The sequence below is a fragment of the Rhyacophila brunnea genome, unplaced genomic scaffold, assembly GCF_057557595.1.
Source record: "Rhyacophila brunnea isolate RB1 unplaced genomic scaffold, BYU_Rbru_1.0 scaffold_8, whole genome shotgun sequence".
NCBI classification, from domain to species: Eukaryota; Metazoa; Arthropoda; class Insecta; order Trichoptera; family Rhyacophilidae; genus Rhyacophila; species Rhyacophila brunnea.
In genome coordinates this window covers 25,641,026-25,664,229 of record NW_028233350.1, presented here as the reverse complement: position 1 = coordinate 25,664,229, position 23,204 = coordinate 25,641,026, and the positions used below count along the sequence as shown (strand labels likewise).

Sequence of the window (23,204 nt, the reverse complement as noted above, 5' to 3'; positions counted from 1 at the left end):
TCGGAATACACGACATAAAATAATCTATTCACCGTTTTCCTTTAGTATAGAACTTTTTAATTTATTTATCAAAATTTATACAAGTATTTTTTGAATAATTATGAAATGCAAGTAAAATAAGTTATTTACATATTAGACAATATTACATTAATAATTATTAACCTGATAAAAATGAATAATTTGAATTAATTTTTGCATTATTGACATACGTTATATCGTATCTCATGTTTAGGTAGGTAACTGATTCCAATTCAATTAGTAAGTATACATTCGGTACAAAATAATAATAAACACGTTAGGTATAGATAACAAATAAATGATAAATAATATAGTTATTCATATATTTATTTATATTATATTAGGTACTTAAAATTATATTTTTTTCTATTTAAATAAGCATTGATTTCTCATTTTATTTTAATATTGTCTTTAATATTATTTCTCAACTGAAGTTCTTGAACTACATTTGTGTAAATAAAAGAAGTAAGTACTTCTGTTGTACATAAGTACCTACACTATACATTATAGAATAACAATAATGTATCAATATGTCAATAATTAGATACTCAGTTGCCAGATAGTACCCTAAATACTTTTTTTCTGATTTATTGCCAAAGAGAAAATACTTTTTATTTGTGAAATCTAATAATGGATACATAGATGGATTTTAGATGCGTTTGAAAATGAAGGAATGAGAATTGTTAAAATTATTATATTAGCGCTAATTAAAATATTAGCACTCAATGGTTGCCGTAAAGAATTGGGCCAAGTGGAAGAAGAAGAAGCAAAATAAGACTACTTATATATTTTAAACAATATGTCACCTATTCGAATATTCACATAGTTTAAATAATATAATACCAATAATTTTACATACTACATTTTCATATAGTATATTGTAATCGTTTATCTAGAATTTTACTGTTCCTGATGGTGGCAGACCACTCTGGTAGTGGACGGAAGAGCAATAAAAAGGCGACGCAGCGTAGGTGGTAATAACGATTCGCTTTTCTCACTTTCCGATTTATAGCCAGTTCGCGTATTCGTGACAAAATTATAATAAAAAAGAAAGTTATTCGACATATTTATAATACTATTATTATAATATGCAGGCATATACTTACACTATTTCATTGGTCAGAGAGTCGTGGTAAAAAAAATGATCTATTTCCAAATACTACAAATCTAAATAATATTATACTTACATAATATCGGTATGTAAATGGTAAACAACGTTTTTATGTTATGTAAAACGTAAATAGTTGGTTTTAATATTCCAATAGCTTTTTTTCTTCATCGTATTGTATTTTCAAATCAAAAAAATGTACCTATTTTAATTAGCTGATCGATCTTCGATTATTGTAATAAATATAACCAAAATAAAATTTAGCAAGGAAAGGGGTTGACAGGGCTCTAGCGGTGCGTCGGGTCGAGCAGCTAAGTGAATCAAGCAGCTAAGTGAAATAAACACACACAACAAATTTTCGGCGTAATTTTCCACAGTATTAACATTTTAAAATATGTGACTAAGCGATGCAATTTAATGTTATATGACGATTTATTAAATATTATTTATCCAATATGGTGAAAAGTTGAATGTTACTTGGCTACCACAAAAGGTACCGGCAACTCAATTATTTCTCGGAATATCATTTGGGAAACAGTGCAATGTAGCATCACACTGCCTTAATCTTAGCGACAGGTAGAGGGGCTGCTTCAGAATGAGGGGCCATGGTTATAGATTATTCCATATTGTGTTAAACAGCATGCTTTAACAGTTAAAGAATAAATAAAGAATATGTATGATTTTTATTTGTTGCGTTTTAACCATATTATGTGAACGTGATCATTTTTTTATAAATAATATCTCAAAATTGTTCCCATATACTTAAATGAAGCCAGATCGACGAGAGTAGCTGTTGTTTCGAGTGATAGAAAAATAATTCTTAATTAATATTTTGATTAATAATTTGACAACATTGAGAAGCATTTGATTGTTGCGTTGTCAAATAACTATAATGAACGATTTCAAATTAATCTGCTATTATTTAAAGAGACGAATTAAATCTTGTAGTATTTTCATTTTGGTCTGAGTGACAACGCATCGTAATAATGCAACAAATAAATATTTATTTGCCATACCAGCGAATAGTGAACGCAGTATTTATTGCTTTTTGCAGTGGCACACACGAAAGCACTATTCGCTCCTTAGAGAGAAGGGCTAGGACGTGAGTGGCGTCAGGAGTCCTACGTCTCGCCTCTGAAGGACCAGTGCACACCGCACTGTGAAAAAACACAGTACGTCACATAACCACCTACGTATTCTGTAAAGCAGCTTAGTGGAGTAGTTACAGTATCCCAAGTAACAACTCGTAGTATCTTACAAAGAACAATAAAGTCGACGACCCCACTAAGATATTGTAGTATAATATTATATTGATTAATGAAAATATAATTTCATTCAGGGATTAATATGCACAATATTTGGATGTATCAATATCGAGGGACTATAATATAAAATAGCGTATTCATTTTTATATACATGATTTACCTAATAGGTATAGGTAGGTATATTTAATTGTTTGTCAAATAAATTTCCTGTACGATTTGAGCTGAACAGTCCATTGGCGTGCTGCTTTGTAGATTACGCGAAGGCAAACAATATACTTAATCAATTGTAAAGCATATTATTGTTATATTACATTAGTCTCTGTCCGGGTAAAATACGAAAAAAAAAAATCTAGATATAACATAACATGATTCTAGATCCGCGCCTTTTATCGCGTGTCTCATCTCATAGTGTTGCAAGTGCGTTATTTTTAACTATAAAAGTCTACTAATTGGTAGGTAGTAATAATGTCTTAACTGTTAATTTACTGTGTATGTTTTAGCAATATCCGTCCTGTAGTTTTTGAGGTATAATCTAACAAATAGACGACAGACATACATCGATAAAAATGCATAGGTATTAACAGTGGCATGCGGTCCATATTATATGCTGTAGATATGGAGCATAAATAGTCGATAAATTACAATTCATATAATAACTTTATATACTTAAATACCCATTGCGCAATAGTATCATAAATTTTACTTGACTAAATATACATATTCTTTTAATATTATGTACCTACCTACTATAATAGTGTATAAATATTAAGCGAGACTTTCACGAATTGTACATGTTCTATTATAATATTATTATGAATTCTACGTAAAGACGTTTAAAATATCGCAGATTAACCGAACCTTAATACCGTACACCAGATTCGATTAGTTACAAAACCTACAGTAGATACCTACTATGCAGAAAATAGTACCTTTATAGTTTATATATATTTTTTCAGAACATCGTTCCCACAAAAAACGCCACCGCACGTCACTGGCATGTAATTAGATATTAAATAATAATCCCAATAAATACAATGGTATTGATTTTGGGCATTATTTTCTAAGTAGCAATAAATTTAATTCGTAGAATATTTAGGTATATACATATTCTTCAATGAAGCTACTTGTAAAATATCTCAACGTATGTATTATATTATTTTGAAAGACTACAATGCTATTGTGAATTATGACTTACATTATTCATAGATAAGTGAGGCATCCTAGTATTACAAAAACAATTAACTTAAGCTGTATAATTTTCTTTTTTAATGTTATTATTAGTATTATACAATGTACGTATTCTTTCAATTTTAAAAATATCCCTCACTAAAATTATTTTTCGTTTAAGTAATATCTTGGGCGTATAATTTAAATTTCAAACAACTATTGTCTATCCACTCTTGAAAGATTATTTTTGTATACCTGAATATTTCATCTTCATTTCACAGGTAAGCTAAAGGTTATGTTCGAAGTTTTTATCTTGCAAAAGAGAGATTGTCCTCGCGATAACATTGAACAGATAGTCTAGCTCTATTGGCGAGAAATTATTCGAAACGTGGTTCAAAATCTATGCATTTAATTTACATAGTAAAATATTAATTTGTGTATCAAAAAATTTTGTCGTAATCATAAGTAACCGTTTTTTATCCACTTGTGTACGTATCCCTAATCTAAAAAAGATTTTTTCAACACTACATACTTAGGTACTATTTAATTTGTGAGTGAATTAAATTACGCGATTAAAATTATATTAATACATTCGCACCTTGAGTGTAAAACCAAGGCATGCAAAATACATATTTTGGATATATTACGGTTTGAAGTCTTCGTTTTGTTAGGAGAAATAGAGTTTCTAAAAAAAACCATAATATTTAGTTTATATCTACATTATATTGCATGTTCTTTCAGTTACTTCACTTTTACATTATCAAGTTCACGACTTTTGCAGTTGTTTTGGATTTAATCTCGAAATTGAAAAATTTGCAGATGCCTTGGTTTTACACTCACGGTGCGTATTATAAATTTGTGTATTGTGTATAAAAGTGTGTTAAGTTTTGAAAAGGTAATCGGAATATGTTTTTAGTGAGGAAAGGCTAATTGCAATAAGGAAAGAAAATATTTGTAAAAACCAGGGAACTGGGAAATAATGGGAACTGAAATACCTAACGGGTAAGCAGAAACAGGCAACCGATCAAGAGTAAGGAAGACTACGTGTCAAGAATACGTTATACGTCGAATACTGAAAACTGCTCTCGGTTTATGTATTTACGCTCATTTAATATTGGTGTATTACACACACTATTGCACGTGCACAATGCGTGTTTCATTTTCGTATGACACTCATGCATTCAAATCCCTGCATCAACATGTGGCGTATTGAACATAGCGTCAGCTGAATGCAGAACTATTTTAACTTACATTTGAAATTTTTCAAGAGAGAGTTTTTTGAAACAACTTACTGAAATTATTTATTATCTTTATGGATAAATGTACGCATCATATTTTAGTAGGATTATTGATAAGAAAATCGGTGCATACACTTATCTATATAAATAATAAATAACTGAAGTAGGTTGTTTCAAAAAAATCTTCTGCAAAATATTTCAAATGTGAGTTGGAATAGTTCTGCATTCAGCTGACTATAGCCTATCGGTATTCTTTTTATTATCCGTTCTGTGGTAAAAACACAGCTTAAAAATCTCCCAATCGGGATTCTGAACGGATTGTAGTGATTCCTAAATTAATTTTTTTTTTTGCTAGCCATCAATTATTACATTTTTTCGTTTTTTGATACTTAGGTTCGCCACATATAAAACTCATTACTTACATTAAATATATTGATATAGGTACCGACATAGTTTTTATTATCGATTGTTTAAAATACTGTATAACAGCGAAATTTAGGATTTAGTACCTCGGACCAAAGTTTTTGTTTGAAACGTTAGCCTATTTAACCATTGAACTACCCCAACAAATTATAGGGTCTCGCTGCCGATGGAGAAGTGTGTCGCCAAACCCCTTGTAAAGTTAATGGAGATTTCGTTTGAAACTAAAAGTTAAGAATTCCAATATCTTTAAAGTTTTGGAAAGGTCACTTAGAATGTCGACAGTTTGAAAGTTATTTTGCTGATAAAACGACAAATTAGAAAAGAATTTATCCAACGTTCCCGATAAAAACTCTTTGATATTTGAACAGTGTAATCTTTGAAACTTTTGATTTTTAAATAACACTGGAAGAGCCAATATGGTATTTTATAATGAAATTACGTAATTACGGTGAACTTTTCGCAAGTCCCTAAATACGATAATATTTTTAATGTCACTAAATACCGAGGTACGCAGTTATTTTAAATGAGAATAATAATATTGTTTACTAAAATAAAATAAAATATTATTATATTAGTTTATCGAGACGATATTAATCAATTATAAATAATACGATATGTAGTAGGTATGTATTTCACATAGTTTAATAAGTATCAGGACCGGTTTCGTCTGCTTAAATGGAACATTATGTAGGTACTGACTCTATATAATAATAAACTTACAGTTATTTATACTATGAAAAAGAATGTATATTTTGTATTTTAGTTCATACTGATCCATTAAAGCGGACAACACCGGACCTGATGATTATAAAACCCTATAGAAAAATACTATATACGGAATTTTATTTTAATTAATACAATTTCTTTCTACCATAAATAATTATTGACAATTAACACTATTGAAAAAATCAATATAATTTTCCAAACCTTTTTATATTGTTAGAGAAAACAATAATTTTTAATTTGTACGTAAAATAAACAGGTCGCCAGACTAATAATATGGTAATGGGTCTGAACGAGGCTCGGCAAGTGGACGACTGCTGGATAAATGCAGTCATACAGTAATATCTAGTGGGCAGTAATATACCACAAGGTACTCTAATACCCATCCTATCGATGAAATCATCAAATTTGGTGGATGAATTTACCAGCCATTAGTGGCCGAAAAGAAGTATCCACGGGTGGCCTTAATCTAGCAATGTAAGTCTTCTCAAAAATAATTTACTAACAATTATTTTTGTCTCCATATTACACGCGGACGAAGTCATTATTTATATTAACATGGTTTTATCGTTTCCTTCAGTTATATAATTTCAATATTATATTGTATAGTAAATTAAGTCTGTGTTGTGAAATGACAATCTATAACACTAGTACCTAAGTAACTACTGCATTCAATTGAAAAAAAAACTAAATGGGGCAGGCCAAATTGCATTCGCCTCTCCGCGATATAACCATCTGCATAATAAATATACATTGAGGAGGGAAGAAAAAAATACTTTTGTTACTCTCCCCATATACATACGTAGGTACACGATTGATGAAATTTTTGAGTAAGTAGCAATAGAGTTATTATGTTCGCCCGATCACAATGACTAATATCCAAAAAGGGGGTCGTCGGTATAAACAACGTGTTTTATTAAAAGAAATATATTATTAATTCATTCTTCCTGTGCTATACTAACGCGCCGTCATTGAAATCATGTACGTAGGTACGTCGACATGAATCGACACAATTTAATTTATTTAACAAAATTACGTTATACTTATAGTTTACACCCTTGTTTAATTTTCGTTTAGAGGGGTGGCGATTTGAATGAATGAAAACCTGAGTTTTTACGAGCCTCGTTTCCTGTTTTCATAATATTATGTTTAAAAGTTTGTTAACTAGATTTAATACTACCATACCACCGGTATAGCAATGATTCGGTACTAAACGATTATTTACATTTGATTTGTAAATATTAATAATTTACGGAGATTTCTTAGCCCAAAATGAATCACATTCTACACACTATGTTGATGCTTTCTACGTGTATATGCCCAATTGAAACATTATTAGTGAATTATGTAACTTTTCTGCGTTTCATAGTTACAATAATAGCGTCTGTACACGTGCATAGATTTACTGGCAGCAATAGTGCGTATTTTAATCTATCGTGGCAATAACTGTTTACACGTAAAAGTGACGACTATCTCTCCAATCTCAGTCTTCAAGAGTAAAAGAGATGCGATGATGTCATTTTATGGTAGTACTATTTGACAGGTAGTGAAAATTGGTTAACCTCAAAATGAGTAGGTATAATTCGTTTTTTTGCTGGCAGATTCGTCAATATCGTTCTACTGCGCAGATCGAAAAAAATCCCTACTGTTGCATGAAAATTCAGAAGCTTCCAAACTATTTTGAGTTATGCATGTAAACTTGCAACACTGCAGGGTAATACATGTTAACCCATACATTTTCTTGTTATGGCCGCGATAATACTTACTTTTAACAGTAAATCCATGAACGTGTAAACGGGTATAAGGCTTTTTGGCTTATTGGCCAGTCTCTCTCACTGATAACGTTACCGCATTGTATCCGGATAAAGCCCCAGCTCTAAAGCCTCCATTCTTCCGATTGTACAGATTTTAACTCTGCAGACCAATACTGATGATACATTGAATCATCTGATGACATTATCACACACCCAATAGGTTCCTGTTTCTATGTAGATATAGATTTATATTATCTCGATTTCCCGAAATGATAAAATTAACAACCACATGAGTTTCTGCTACAACAATACAAATTTGTAATTATTTAAACGCATCGAACTGTTGTTGAACAAAAATAGAAGCAAAAAATAAAAATGTCATTCATTTAAATCGTTTTGTTTTCTCAATGTCTTTAATAATGAAAACACTTTTATTTCTGAGAGCCATTGACTGCTCTCTCCCTAAACGTATACACAGTTAGTAGAAACAGAACTAGTGTGTTCACATCCACATGGATGAAAAATGATCATAGTGAATTGCCGCGTTGAAAGGAAGCCATGTCATTATTTACAATCATCGACATTAAAAAAGAATATTATAACAATTTGTTGGGCGCATGCGTACACGCTCCTGTTACGCTTCCGAAAAATTATTATACCATGACAATAAGCTCGCTATAGAGCTTTTATCAGGAAAGTTGATGTTTGATGTAAACTATTTAATTATATTATCTATTCAAAGTATATAATAGTAAACAACTGTTTACAAATTGTGATTAGCTGCCTTAATGGGATAAGATAATTCAGTGTAGTAATCATAATTTGCCTTTGTAATTTTTGGAGGAAAAAAAGGTACTTAGTACTAAGTGTATAAATCACTGTATTAGTAAGTTGATAAATTCCCGTTAAGTGAATAAAACTAGTTTGTATTGCTATGAAATTATGTATAAAATTTATTATGTATTGTTTTATTTTAATTTTAATGTAAGTTAGGCTCACGGAAAATTAAACGCAAACGACACAATAATTCTAGTATATTGATTATCGTTTCTTTATTAACTTTGGGTTTGCTACATTATTCAGGAAATAATCACAATAAATCTTCTCGGCTCTCAATTATTATAAATACCGACATATTTAAAATTACAAATCAAGCACTCCAATTAAGCAAAGTGGTCAATACTGAATTTTATTATTAGTATTGTTATCGTATTTAATTTCAGTATTACAGTGAGTAAGAATTAAATATTTTTTCGTCTGGTCTAATCAATACTATCTGATCAAATAACACATATTATATAACATTACGCATAGTTTATTTAATGTTTGTTTATCAGTTAAGAAGGCTACTAAATCAAGATAAATATTTTTTATTATTAGATATGTAAAATGACTGCAACCTCCATTTTAATGCTTCGGTAAAATGTGTGACTGGATGCACTGTTTTCGTTAGAATACTCATTTAAAGAAAACAAGCAAAGTTTAATTTTAAATACCCCTAAACACGTACCTACTCCCACTAATCCATCTGTCATCCATATAAGGATATCCTAGAGTCCTCAAGATTACAACATAAATATATGATAAATGAGTACCTATGAACGTACTACCCATGGTGTATGACACCATAGGCGGCTCCAGATGATACCTCGAAGCTCGGTAAAGCTAGGTTGGGTTCAGGCACACAACAATGTAGTTAGCGTGTGCCGACGCAGGTCCTACTCGATTCCAAATGCATCCGATTAGAATCTCCAATTGTATTTTTTTATCCAATTGGATATTCTAATGGGATACATTTTTGGAATTAGTTAGCTGATAGATCGGAAAATGCGGCATGTGACAATACACAATCTCAACCTTAACTAACTCGCTTTGCAAACTTGAAAGCTTTGCCGAGCGTGACATAATATCGTTTATAATCTATACCTATTCACCCAATATTTTATGGCCTACCATTCAGTATGAAATTAGAATATCTTTGATACCAAAGGTAGAAAAGTTTCAACTTACTTATGAAAGATAAGTACCTACAAATCGTTATGTTTATATACTCAAATAAAAACTCGATCGACTCTAGTTATGTAATATTTACCATTTTTTATTTGGTAATTAAATCAATCAAGTTTCCCTAAAATTACTGTACAATATACAACACAAGTAGGCCTTCGAAATGTTGCCCTTTATTTAAAATACTTCAATGAGATATTTTTTATTCATAGGTACATTTTTGAATGGAATTATTATAAAATCGTGCGAGTAAAAAGCAAAAACCTAGCTTCTAATCGGTTATGTTACACCACAATATGAATGACTTTGATAAATTTGTGGCAGAGTAAATTACTTTGTTAGTTCGCAAAATATGGATAAATCAAATTGATAAAAATCAAATCGAATGTTAGTTTTAACTACGGGAGCACATAATACACCAAAGCCTGCAAAAAAGCCTCGAGTTTAATAAAGTATTTTTACGTACACTGGCTTAATTTTGTCACAGCTCGATATTTTCAAAGAAAGTTTATTTTTAGGATGAAAAGCTGATACAAATTTATATGAAACTCCTATTAGGTGGAAACACTAACTTAATACTAACACGTAATACTAACTTAAAAGGCTTCACGTTAAAGAATTTATTATAATGTGTCTTTATAATATATCGAAGTAGATAATTTATGTACCTACCCATAATCAATGTTAAAAATTAAAGCGTAATCAAAAAATAAAAAAAAATCAATTAAGAAAGCAGACATTGTCACACCTGCAAGGTGTAACATACTCATAGTATCAATTTGTTTATTAAATTATACTATTCGTTTGTAGAAACCTGGAGACATTAATAGTACAGGCGGCTCTCGACTTTCGAACGTTCTGCTTACTAAAATTTAGATTTTTGTTGATAATGCAAAAACTGTGCGCTACTATGCTCCGCTCACCGTCACCTTCTTAAATACGTAAAAGGGTGTTCAACTATGTCTTCAGAAGTTTATAAAGAAAACACCTGATTGCTAATACGCCTCGTCAACTTTACTAAGTATACTAATTGATAAATATATATTTTAAAGTACACTTTTTGATGATTTTTTGACAACCCTTTACTTTCTAAAAATCACGATTCGAAAACATTTTCAGCCAATTACGTGCGAAAATTGAGTGCCGCTAGTATTTGGTTTCATTTTTAGCGGGATTTATTCCTGGATGACCAATTTTGTAGGTGATATCAAAACCGAACGTTACTTTCATTAATTAATACATCTGCTTTACGGAAAACCGCCACTGACTAGCATGGGAAAATTATCCTACGATTACGTATATACCTACCTACCATTATTCACTGGATATTAAAATATAACAATAAGAAGCTAATCCAAATCCTAAATTTTGAAAGGGGAAACAGGGGTTGAATGTGTCAGCGTGGTAAAAAGCATTAAATATTCTTTTGTAACGTGCGGTGAAATATATGCGCTGCCATTCTACGAACGAATCGCATCGTATTTTCTAGGTCAATCGCCACTAAGTCGAGTTTGCTTTAATTCATTTTTTTTCGGTACGGTAAAAATGCGAGAATTCATTTAATTCGGTGCGGACGCACGCAACGCGAGTGATTTACATGTATTAGGGGAAGTTTCCAGTGACCGTTCGGAAGGCGAAAATCGAACTTGTTAGTATGGCGTGCGAGACTTTTCATTTAGGAGAGCGAAACGTGACCGCTGGTCAGTGAATCCATCAGCTTTTATTACTGTTTCAAATACACATCCAAATTCAGCTATAAACCATAAACAATACCGTTGGCCGTATTTGTTTTGATTTGGTTAAGTGATTTTGTCAATTATATGTTACATAGTAATTACTACAAAATAATAATGATTTTTTGTCAATCATCAAATTAACTAAGTACCTATATCAAAATATTTTATGCAACTCAATTAACATTTTAAAAATAAGAGAGATTTATTCGCATTTACCTACATATTATATTATTTTCAATTTATTTACTTGAAACCGGAAACCGACTCACCTTAGTTTAATTTTCGTGGATTGAGTAAAATATATTTTATTTATTATGCTCAACAAAATATTAATTACATTCCATTAATTGAAGACCACATAAGTTGATCACAAAGAACAATTCAAAATCAATGAAGAACGAATACTTTAGTCTTCCATTTTTGACAGAGTAAATAAGTAAAATAAGTTTTATGAATGTATTTTTAAGTTACTTCTTTATCAGTTTTCCTCTTTTTCTCATTTACAATTTTTAACCATATTAGTAAAGCATATAAGTATATACCCCAGTAACTATACGAATACAACAATATTAACGAATAGGTACCAGTTTTTCCATTGCAATTTCATAACATTTGGTTAATTTATAGTTTGAGCGGGAATTATGATATTTTATATAATATATGGCGACATTTATAATGTACTTTTATTCGTTTTCATATTCATTGATGTATTTTATGGCACTTTCCCGTTGTGTTTTTTCTATTACCATCAATGCTATTGATATTTTTTAAATCTCTTTGACATACAGAATATGCACTGGTAATATACATTGGTGAACACTTCAAGCTTTAGATAATTATAGTTAGAGGTGACTTTTTTTTTATATATGTACTAGTTAGATGCACGAATGCACTAGCATGAGAGCTTGTGAGCATTTATATTACCTGTCAAATCAATAGTAACTATCAACAATAATAAAAAAATAATGTCTCAATTTGATTGAGTATTGTACTAGAATCACAGGTTGGCTGCCACGCGCCACATGTAATTATTACGGCGGGGTGTATGTAAATTTTCATTGTGCTTATTCAAATTGGCCTCCGCCGTTCAAATCGACTTCATTGTATATTTTAACGTAAACGCGACGATTTTAACGATTTGACTAATGCAAAAATTATTGTATTCACTTATGTAATGGCAATTGCTGCCCATTTGTAACTGAATGGACGTTAACTGAGGCATAGGGTTAAATTAATAATGTAAATGAGAAAATAATCCATTGCGTATTTATGCATTTAAATATTTTGAAATATTAATTTAATATTTTAGGACATAGTCTTCATGTTATACAGAATTTGTATTAGATCTCGGCTATATTCAGTTTCTCTTATTTTGAAAATGTATACAGAACAAATCAGATACTTTGACTGTAATAGCAGTTTTAGCAGTCATGTTTGTAAATTTAATATTGTTCGGTGATAATAATATTAAGTAGTGACAATTTACACATATTTTTTCGATGTTAGTTTAGTGTTGCATCTTGCACTATGGTTTATATAACATAACCGGTGATTTGGTATGCAAAAATCTGTATTATAATCGGATTAGAGATGGCAGAAAATTTCACGGTTAAATCAATACAAACTCCGGTAGTCAAAGATAGAGTATGCAGGCAAGTTCGGTAGCCGGGTAGTCCATCGGCGGCCGTTCCCTTATTATTGTATCCATCATGAATGGATGTTGTGGCTGTCGCTTGGAGCGTGTCCGCAATGATTTATGTCCCACGACGCTCGGACAGGCGACGGCGACGACGGCCGGTTTCATTTTGGCGCATTGCCCCGACGTACCCTTTGTCAAATCCTTCGCTATATAGGTCAGAATCTAGCATTATTTGCAGATGTGTATGTGCAGTGAAAAATCGATCGCTCTATTACGTTGGAATGTAATAAACGGCGGTTGACATATGGTTTTTATCTCGGATATGGATAATTAACTTTCCTAATTGAGCGTTTTATGATTTTTTATTACAGCAATTTATTCTTCGAACATCCTAATTAGATATCCTCTATCCTTGATTTAAATTGAAAATACAAGAAGTTTTTTGTGAACATGACTAATACATTCCATAACAAAATCTGTTTACAGTTTTGAAGATAATTTTAAAATAAATAAATAAATAAATAAGTAGGCATAATTATTTACATACATCAAACAAATTAAAGAAATTAAATTGTTAAATAAAAATCTATACTTCCTCATACGTACCTAAACCTATTTTGCATTGAAGTGTAAGTAACAACTATCATACAATAAAAATAACAATCTCAATCATAAACTTGGTACTTAATTGTTAAAAATAAAAATGAATATGGGTACCTATTAGAAGCTCAATAGGAGAAAACTACATTATAATATAACTAAATTATTATTTTATATTCAGTATGTACTGAATATACTCAAGATTTAGGAATTATACAATCGAACAGTTTATTTTTTAATCTATGCTTTAGTATTAAATAAATAAAGAAAATAATATTTATTCACGAGTGCAAGTAGGTACGTCATTGATGAATTTAGTTGAAACCAAATGCCGTCTACAAAATACTTAAGTACCTTCAAATTACAACGTTAGTTGCCCTCTATCAGCGGAATTTTAAAATACATCGGATAACGTAGCTTATAGAATTAATTCGCATGGTTTATTGGCGGATAGGTACCTTGAAAGATAAGACCACTCACCAAGTCATAAAACGATATGAGTTCGAAACCCACTCTATGAAACTTTTATTTTACGACTTTTCTAATAGGTATGTTCTTGGGGTTTTTTAAAATTCTGTATATTTTAGCGGAATCTAAGAATTGGATGAAGAAAACTTATAAAATTTTAGGTCTGTGTTCTATAAATACCTATCCAAGTTTACTTTAATTGAAGGGTTTTATTAAACAATTTAAGTACTTCAAATTTAACTTAAAAGCTTCTTTTACCTACATGCATGAATTATGGTTGTAGATAATAACAAAACATGTTTTCCACTCTTATTCAGAATGAAATGCGCTTTTAATCCATACATATAATGCATGGTAGGTACCATCTTTTTAGGATTTTGCTATACTTACTTTTTTATCTGTATGACCGGTTGGAGCTGTTTCGAGGCCCCTTTTAAAATCTTCAGACGAATTAATTTCGTTATTTGCGTCAAAGAAAATCGGCCATGAATGCTTCTTATACCTGCAAAATGCATGCATTAGGTTTGTAGGAAACCCTTTCGCATTTTTTTGGTGGTAATAATATTTATTATCTAAATAGAAAACATAGTTTCCACTTTCCTTTTGTATGCAAAGCGCTTTTAATACACATCAAAAGCCGTCCGAAGCATACAAATAATGCATGCCGTGTACTGACGTCTCTAAATTTAGATTGACCACCAATGTAATACTTATTTCACCAGTATTGTGGGTTAGGTATTATTTTACATTTCTCGTTGTATCCGGTCGCTTTGCTCGCCGGTCAAAAGGAAAATACAAACCCACGCAACAAAAATACGTATTTAAATATAACCAAATGATATATTAAATCATGCTTTAATCTTATTCTGAATAAAAGAAGCTTAGTAAAAAAAGTTTATTGGGTTATCTCGAGAGTTCATTTTATTATAAAAGATAATTAAAAAGTCACTATAACACATAACATAAACCATTTTATTTTTCATTGGAAATATTTTAATATGATATTATCTTCTTTGAATGTTCAAGTACACCCATACTCATATACAAATATATTAATGGTAGGTAACAAAATATTCAACTACTTAAATGTGTATAATTATTATAATCGCATATATTATAGTATTATATGGAAAATGTGGGAATGATCATAAATCTTTAAAACATTTATATACATATTTAAATGATATCTATATGGGCAACATTGATATGAAACTACATATGATTTATAGCAGAATATAAACATTATACACATATTATATTGTGTTTAATGTTGGGTGAATTGCTCGCAACTAGTATTCCTTGTAAAAAATCTGTTGAAAAAACAACGACTATTCATGCACCAATAAGGATCGGAATTTTCTTTTAGTTAACATTATCTATTTAGTGTAAGTTGTAAAATGTGTTATATTTATAATTAATTAAAATAAAAATATAAAATAATATGCACAGACTTTCAAATTAATAATAAATAGGTAAGTAGGTATTTAATATATCATTTTGACTAGCCGTCTAATACCTTCTAACCTACAACATGCTATTCTTATATTATATTATATTATATTTCTTACGTCACTGTCTTGATAATTACTGTTGCTCTTCTACTGGATGAAGGCTTCCCTTAGCTTATTTGACTGATCTCGCTTCCTAGTTGTTTCGCTGCTATATATATAGTTTTATAGAACCTAACCAATTCATTGATGCAGCGAGTTTTGGATTAATACTATATACATTTAACACCATTTTAATCTTAGGTACGTAGGTACCTACAGCATTATTTGTTTAGACTAATTTAATGCTGTCAAAATATTATATGCATATTTTATTTACTTTACTGGGAAACAGATAAAAAAATTACAGTACCGCCAAATCATGTCAATATTAATTATTCTAGTTGGTGTTGAATTATACATTAAAGTATCAACGGACGTAATAATTATTCAAAAGTATTGAGACAGTTTCTTGAGTTACTTATTAACTACAAACACGACGAACGCATCATGGGAAGCTTATAAAAATAAGCTTTTAGTTTTTTGTCAGCAAGTAGCTAAACTTAAAGCTACTACTTGGCAGTGTCTCAGTTGATATATTTAGTTTAAACTGATACAATCTTTTACCGAGAACCTTAAACTGACAATGTATTTATCATGCAACAACAGAACTGTTCAATTTTATTGAAAAGCTTCTGTAGAAATAGCATGACTTAATGCCGAGAAAATATTGTTAGTTATTGACAGTATTAAATTTGTACGAAATATTTTCATATTGTTTCTCTATCTATTAAATATGTTTCTTAATTAATTGAGTTAGCGTTCTTTTAAATATGTTTATTATTACAATTTTATTTTAATAGAGAATAGATAATTAACTTACTATCTTTTGTAAGTAGGTACCTATGTTGATACTGAATATTTCGTTCTAATATATTAAATTGCAATATTTGAATTTCAATTCCGGGTAAGTATACTTCATCGGCATGTGGTAACTTTTACTTACATGGATCATGTTGGACTATAATATATACATACCCCATATTTACCATATATTATCTGCTTATGATTTTTATTACTTACTGAATTATGGCAAAGGTATGCGGTATTACGGAGTGGTATCTCCGTGATATTCTAAGGATATTATTGTAGGTAATATACATGTGATATAATAATATACTATATGAACAATAACAACCAGCCGTGAAATATGATAATATAGAACCATTAATTATAGTATATTCAGGTGAAAACAAAAAATACACAATAACCACATAATATTATTATTATTTATAATACAGTGATGTATGGAATATTCCTGGATATACTCCGCCTCGAAAGTATTTAATTATGGACCGCACATCACTGGTACAATATATTAGGTATGTGGATACTGTCTCATTACCTACCTACATTTTGCCATTATTTATTATCCTTATAAGGACTTGCAACATTTATATTTTATATGGACACTGCATAATCAATTGAATAGATATATATATACTTAATGTCACGAGTTGTGGTGATTTCCGCTATAGGGGTATATAGTTTGTTTGGTATTATACTATTTTATTGATAGTGTAATTTTTATCACCACATTCGCGGTTTCCATAATATATAATATTGATGGCACTGAATTGTGATATTAGATCCAAAAATACCACATTTGTGGTTTTAATAATGTGAAACTAAGAAGGTGTAGATATACTTAGTTATATTAATTTATTAGCAATGTAATATGATTAATTCATATTGATTTCTGGTTCTGATTCATATAATAAATAATTATCTTTTGTAATAGATATAAAGGTTTATATATTATTATATAATATATGAATAACTTATAAATAACGATTATTGAAGTACTTAGATATGAAATAAGACAGCATTAATTTTGTAGAAATTCATTTTATAACAGTAGTAGGTATATTAATATTAAATTTTCCAATATTTTTTACCCATCACTGTTTTGGTTGCTATATGTACTATTATTTATATTATTGAGAATTAAATTTTAGATAGTGATATATAATATCTATAGATACCCAACTATTACTTAGTTTATGTTTATACCTATGAGCAATACTTAACAGTTTTTTAAACACCCAGATTGTAAGCCTATTTAGATATCAAATAAGACAAGAATAAATAAAGAATTTAAGACAAATTATATAACAATAAAACATATAAAAGTATTTTTAGTTTAAAAATCTGTAAACTTAATTAATATGAGAGCAAAACAAATTAAACCTGATCTTTTGACATGTTTTAAATGAATACTTGATAAAAAATATTTTATTTTCTCTAGCATTGAACGGTAGTTTCGGTATAATAAACGTTTAGGCTATCAATTATGTTGCAATGCCAAATGCAACAGAGAGTCGCAAAGTGCATCCATTTGGTGCAGCGGGCATTCACATTTCACAATATTTCACTGACCACTTCACATGGAACACATGTTTTCATTTGATCACGTCAGCCCGCGGGTAAATGTGTTAAAAAAATAATCGTATGCATATTTACAAACATGCATCCACTGCAGGCAATTAATTTGACAGTAGAATAATTTAAAATGTTACTCATTAACCATTTCGGGAGAGTGTTAAGCGTTATCTACTTGAGTAGGTATTCGAAATGCATTTTTGAGATAAAACTAGTCTCAAATTGAATATCAAAACACACAAAATTCTTTTAACAAAACTTGTGCTACTAAAAATAATACACCACAGTAAGTAGTATATTTATTCATAAATAAAAACATAAATATATCTCTACATATTATTTCTTTGTTTATTTAAGTGTATAAAAATAGTATTATGTAATAAAAATAGTAATGACTATGAGGAAATGGAACATAACTGTCTACTGTAATTACCTAAGCTCACAAACTATCTTATAATCCTACTACTAGGTATAAAGTATACCAGTGATCCCAATGGGGGTTCCGCGGAACTCTATGATTTCGCAAGCAGTGTTAGGGTACTGCGAGACTTCTAATTTTTTTTTTTATTATAATTATTGAGTAAAAATAATAAAACCAATTAGGTACCTATATATTTAAAGAAATATGTTGACTCTTAATGCATTAATAATATAAGTATTAGACTATTAGAGTACATTATGTAGTTGTATTACTTACTCAACGTGGTTTAGTAAACATCAGCACTGGTTTCGTCCAGGTAAATGGACCTTAAAATAATGAAAGAAACCAAACCCGATGACTATTAAACTATGCACTTATTACATTTTGTATTAAATTAATACAGTGTCTTTTCACTAAGAATTAACAGTAAATCCCATTAAAGAAAAAATAATATTAATACATTTTTGAGGTACCTAACATACAATATTTTTCTTACACACGTTGAAATGAGAATACAATATTCTCGGTAATATAATAAATAGTTCTTTTAAATTCTGATATATTTTCTTAGACTTATGGACAAAAATATAATCGCCTTCTTGTAGTGCAAGTGTTTAAGCGGTTCATATTATTTAGATCGTTCTGTAAAAGGGTTTATAACCTGAAACAGCAGTTGACACAGACAACAAAAATATCATAGAAACAACAAAATTTTGTTTCAAAACCATTATAGTTTAGTTTATTAGTAAGTTCCTACGGTACTGTTCGGTTATACGGAATACAGCGGAAAACGCATTTTGAAAATAGCCGATAAACTGGATTATTTGTTAGGTTAACCTAACCAAACCTAACCTAAACTAACCCAAACTGACAAATAATCCAGTTTATCGGCTATTTTCAAAATGCGTTTTCCGCTGTATTCCGTATAACCGAACAGTACCGTTCCTACTTATAAATAAAATAAAATTATTTTCATTTTTTATCGAAGTAGGTACCTATGGACAAGATTTTTTACGGGAAGGGAGCAGAATTTAAAATTGCACTACATAAGTACAAGAAATAGATGATACAATTTACATTATTTTTTCTCTCCTGTCTCCTAGGTACCTACCTAGGTACATTCTTAAAAAAAAAAGAAACTGTAAGTATACTTACCTAATCTTAATTTTAAACACATCGCTAATAAAATATATGTGGAGCAGTAAAAAATATGTATTAATACATCAACCCAGTTGTTTTGTCAATAATATATTAGATATTTTTATCATCACCTCTTTAATAGTATGACTATTTGCATGCATGTTTATTCATTTTCGACCAAGAGATTATGAATTTTTACATACTCACGAGCTTTATAAAAATGAATCATTCTGTTATGTACTTAATATTAAAACACGACGTCTCCAGCTAGTGCGAGCATTATTCATACAAGATGCAACGAGCGATCGGACAAAATAAACACTCGAAGGCAAAAGCTCCTTTCAAAACAGTCTTTTGATTTGTTTGCTTATTCTCACAGCTGATTCTAGCTCACCCACAATAATGTTGTTAGTATTTTTAGATAATACACATCTGCTAAGCTATCCACCATTTCTCTGGCTGGCAGACAGAACAACTCAGAAGTTATACTGAATGAAAATTATAAATTCACATTTCTTACGGAGCGTAAAACTTTATCTCTCTTTTCATTTTCGCAAGAGAAAAGATAGGCAGATTTTTCGTTGCGGAAAATACGTTTCCTGAAAATTTCGCAAATTGTGTAACTGTTTGAAATAAGCCACACTAACATGTGAATACCTACTATCAATATTATAATACTATTGTATATTCGGATATTTCAGATTCTTTTATTTTTCTTCCGAAAAAAATTCATAACCGTTTTTATTTTCATAGAAAAAAAACATGTTTATTTTATGTTGAGCCATTTATTTTAGTTACATTTTATATGCCTTTTTCATTCGGTTTTATACATTATTTATTATCAGCTAGGCACCAAAGTACCCGATTCATATACCTATTATATGTATTTATAATAATGTTATAATATTGTTTACCATTTCAAGCCATTAAAAAAATGTAATACAGGTAATTATTAAATAATATTATTATTTTATGAACACAAATATTGTGATAATATAGAGAAAAATGATAGCACTTATTCACTTTATTAAACATATAATATCAAAATATCTATATTTTAATAAATATAATAACGTTAAAACTGCATAATTACTGTTGATTTAAATTCAAGTTAAAAGGGTGCAAAAACTTTATAAAAGTACTCAGTAAATATTATAATTATGTCCAAATACTTTGGGGTCTAAAGAAAATATAATACGTAATACTTATATAATTAAATTGGATAGTAATTATGTTGTTTTTGCAAAATTATCTGTTTAAATATAGACTGAATTTATGTTTATACACATTAAAATAATGTGATAAAACCCATAACTTCTGGCGATATATTTTAACAACATAAAATATGGATAAATTGTGTTTTGATAAGTTCTTAATTTTAAAAAAATGCTCGAAAGATCATAATAAAATAAATATCTGTGAAAAAAAGTCTATGAGAAAAGAAATACAGCTGGATAGTATTTACTTTAAAGTGAACATACTAAGTAATAAACTTCACATCAACCCATTACTCTAGTTTTATTATGTAAATGTATGCTAATAAACATCAAAAAATTAGCAGAAAAGATTATAAATAGATTTATACTTCACGCGTGTTGAACAGCTGGCCGTGGTGTAAGAATCGTGTAATTCAAAACACCTAAAAAAACGTCCGATAGTATCAAAACTAGCATTATTTCAAAGAACAGTTGTTATTTTATTACATATTAGTGATATTATAATAATTCTAAGTAAAATATTTTTTTTATATTATAAGTAATAATATATTAGTTTATAAAAGATTGTAAAGAAACAAGTTGTTGGTCAAAAAGTACAAGTGTCCGATATCATTGATAAAAACAAAGTTTTTTCAGATTGAATCATATTTCTTCATGTCGTCGAGAACCACAGTATATAGTAATCCATTTAATTATATTATAAAATAACGTTTTAAGGGAAAATAGTACCTACCGCATCGATATGAGCATCCAATGAATTCCTTTCGTCTTCTATGATAAGGAGTAGCACTTGATTCTTTGATGCTACACTTAAAAAATGATTACCGTTTCTATTGAACACATAAACACTTTGAACTATTTAGCATAACTGATAAACTAACAAATTAGTTGATATGTTTATCGTCTAATTATTTTAAAATTAAATCTTCAAACAACAATTAACAACTTTGTTCTTAGATAACCTCTGGCTTATAATGTTTCATCAAAAGGAGCGCTATCATATAGTCGAGTTATCTAGGCGATGAATATTGTTATTTATTTTATTATTTATAAGTAATAGTATCGCTGATGAGTGTTGCCGTAGCAAGACTTTCCATTAACCCAGCCTGCATTAACGTGACCCTAAGGGTGTTTGCTACGCCGTAGCGGGCCACGTAGTAACGCGTGTACTACGTCGAGCGCAAAATTAAACACTTCCAGCGGAAAATATCGAATTGGGAAACGTAAGAAAACACTCGGCGCCCAAGTGGCAGGCAGGCTTAATAGTGCCTCATCGCCTGTCGAATGTTTGCATTTTTCCACAGTTCGTAAGAAGACGACATGAAAACGCTAGGGGCGCAAACCCCGCGAATTTGGGTCGAAATCTGTCGTAATACTGCAAAAATACACTCGGTAAAATAAAAGCTGAGATAAACGAGGCAGTTATGAATGAAATCACAATCGAATCTTCAACACAACACATGCGACACTGTTTCCTTTGATATTATCAGGTCTGAAAACACTTGTGATTTTTATTGACGATCGAATCGTACTGACACATGACTACGTTGGTCGTATTCGATTCGTTTTCGGAAGAGACGAGCGTACGTCTGCTCCGCGCGAGCTCTGTTTTCCGACTGACTTTGGCCGCACTTCCCCTTGCAGGGGAACCCTGTCCCTCGCGCGTCACTTCCTCTCGCTCTCGCGAACCCGCCCGCCCACTAGCGCCAGGCGGCGGGAATGAAAAGCTGGATGTAGGTACTTTCATCACGGATCATGCGTGGCTTATTGGGAATTTATTTGGAGTTTTTTTCCCCAGTTTTTGTAGCGCCGCGTTTTGTCCGGGAAGAAGTACGGCCTTTTGGATCATTGCTCCTCGAACGGTGGACCTTTAACGCCTGACTTATATTAAAATAAAAAAAAATATATGTGTTTTGATAATTTTTTTAACTGAAATAAATGACACAATAATGTTAACCTCTCAGGTGTTCAAATTTATCGTTGAATTGAAATTTACATTATTAACCGTATTTTCGAAATAATATCTAATATTATGTTCTTTCTAAGATCATCAAATTATAATACCTATACCTACCAACCTAATTAATATGATAATATATACATATAGAAAATAATATATAATATGTATATATTCTACCTAATACTATGTTATATACAATTTTGGCAACTTTAATGCACGATATATTATATGTTATCTATACATAAGTATTCAAAGTGTGTTTCATTTAATGCAGGGTTCAGTGGATTGGGTGAATGATTAACAACCATTCCTCGTGAAATGTATTTTAATATTGCCTCCACCCTGCTTAGGAGCAAACATAGTAATTCACTTTTTATATTGGTACCTACTT

General features: G+C 30.2%; 1 protein-coding gene across 3 annotated transcripts in view; it reads right to left on the bottom strand.

Annotated features, from left to right (window-relative positions):
- The window catches only part of Ten-m (teneurin transmembrane protein Ten-m), an 800,533-nt gene extending 778,062 nt beyond the window's left edge, over nt 1–22,471 (bottom strand). For all 3 annotated transcript variants that reach the window (XM_085958957.1, XM_085958955.1, XM_085958956.1), the window contains exon 1: nt 21,587–22,471. The gene's annotated coding sequence lies outside the window, so the exon portion shown is untranslated. The remainder of the gene's footprint in view (nt 1–21,586) is intronic.
- Nucleotides 22,472–23,204: the final 733 nt, after the last annotated feature.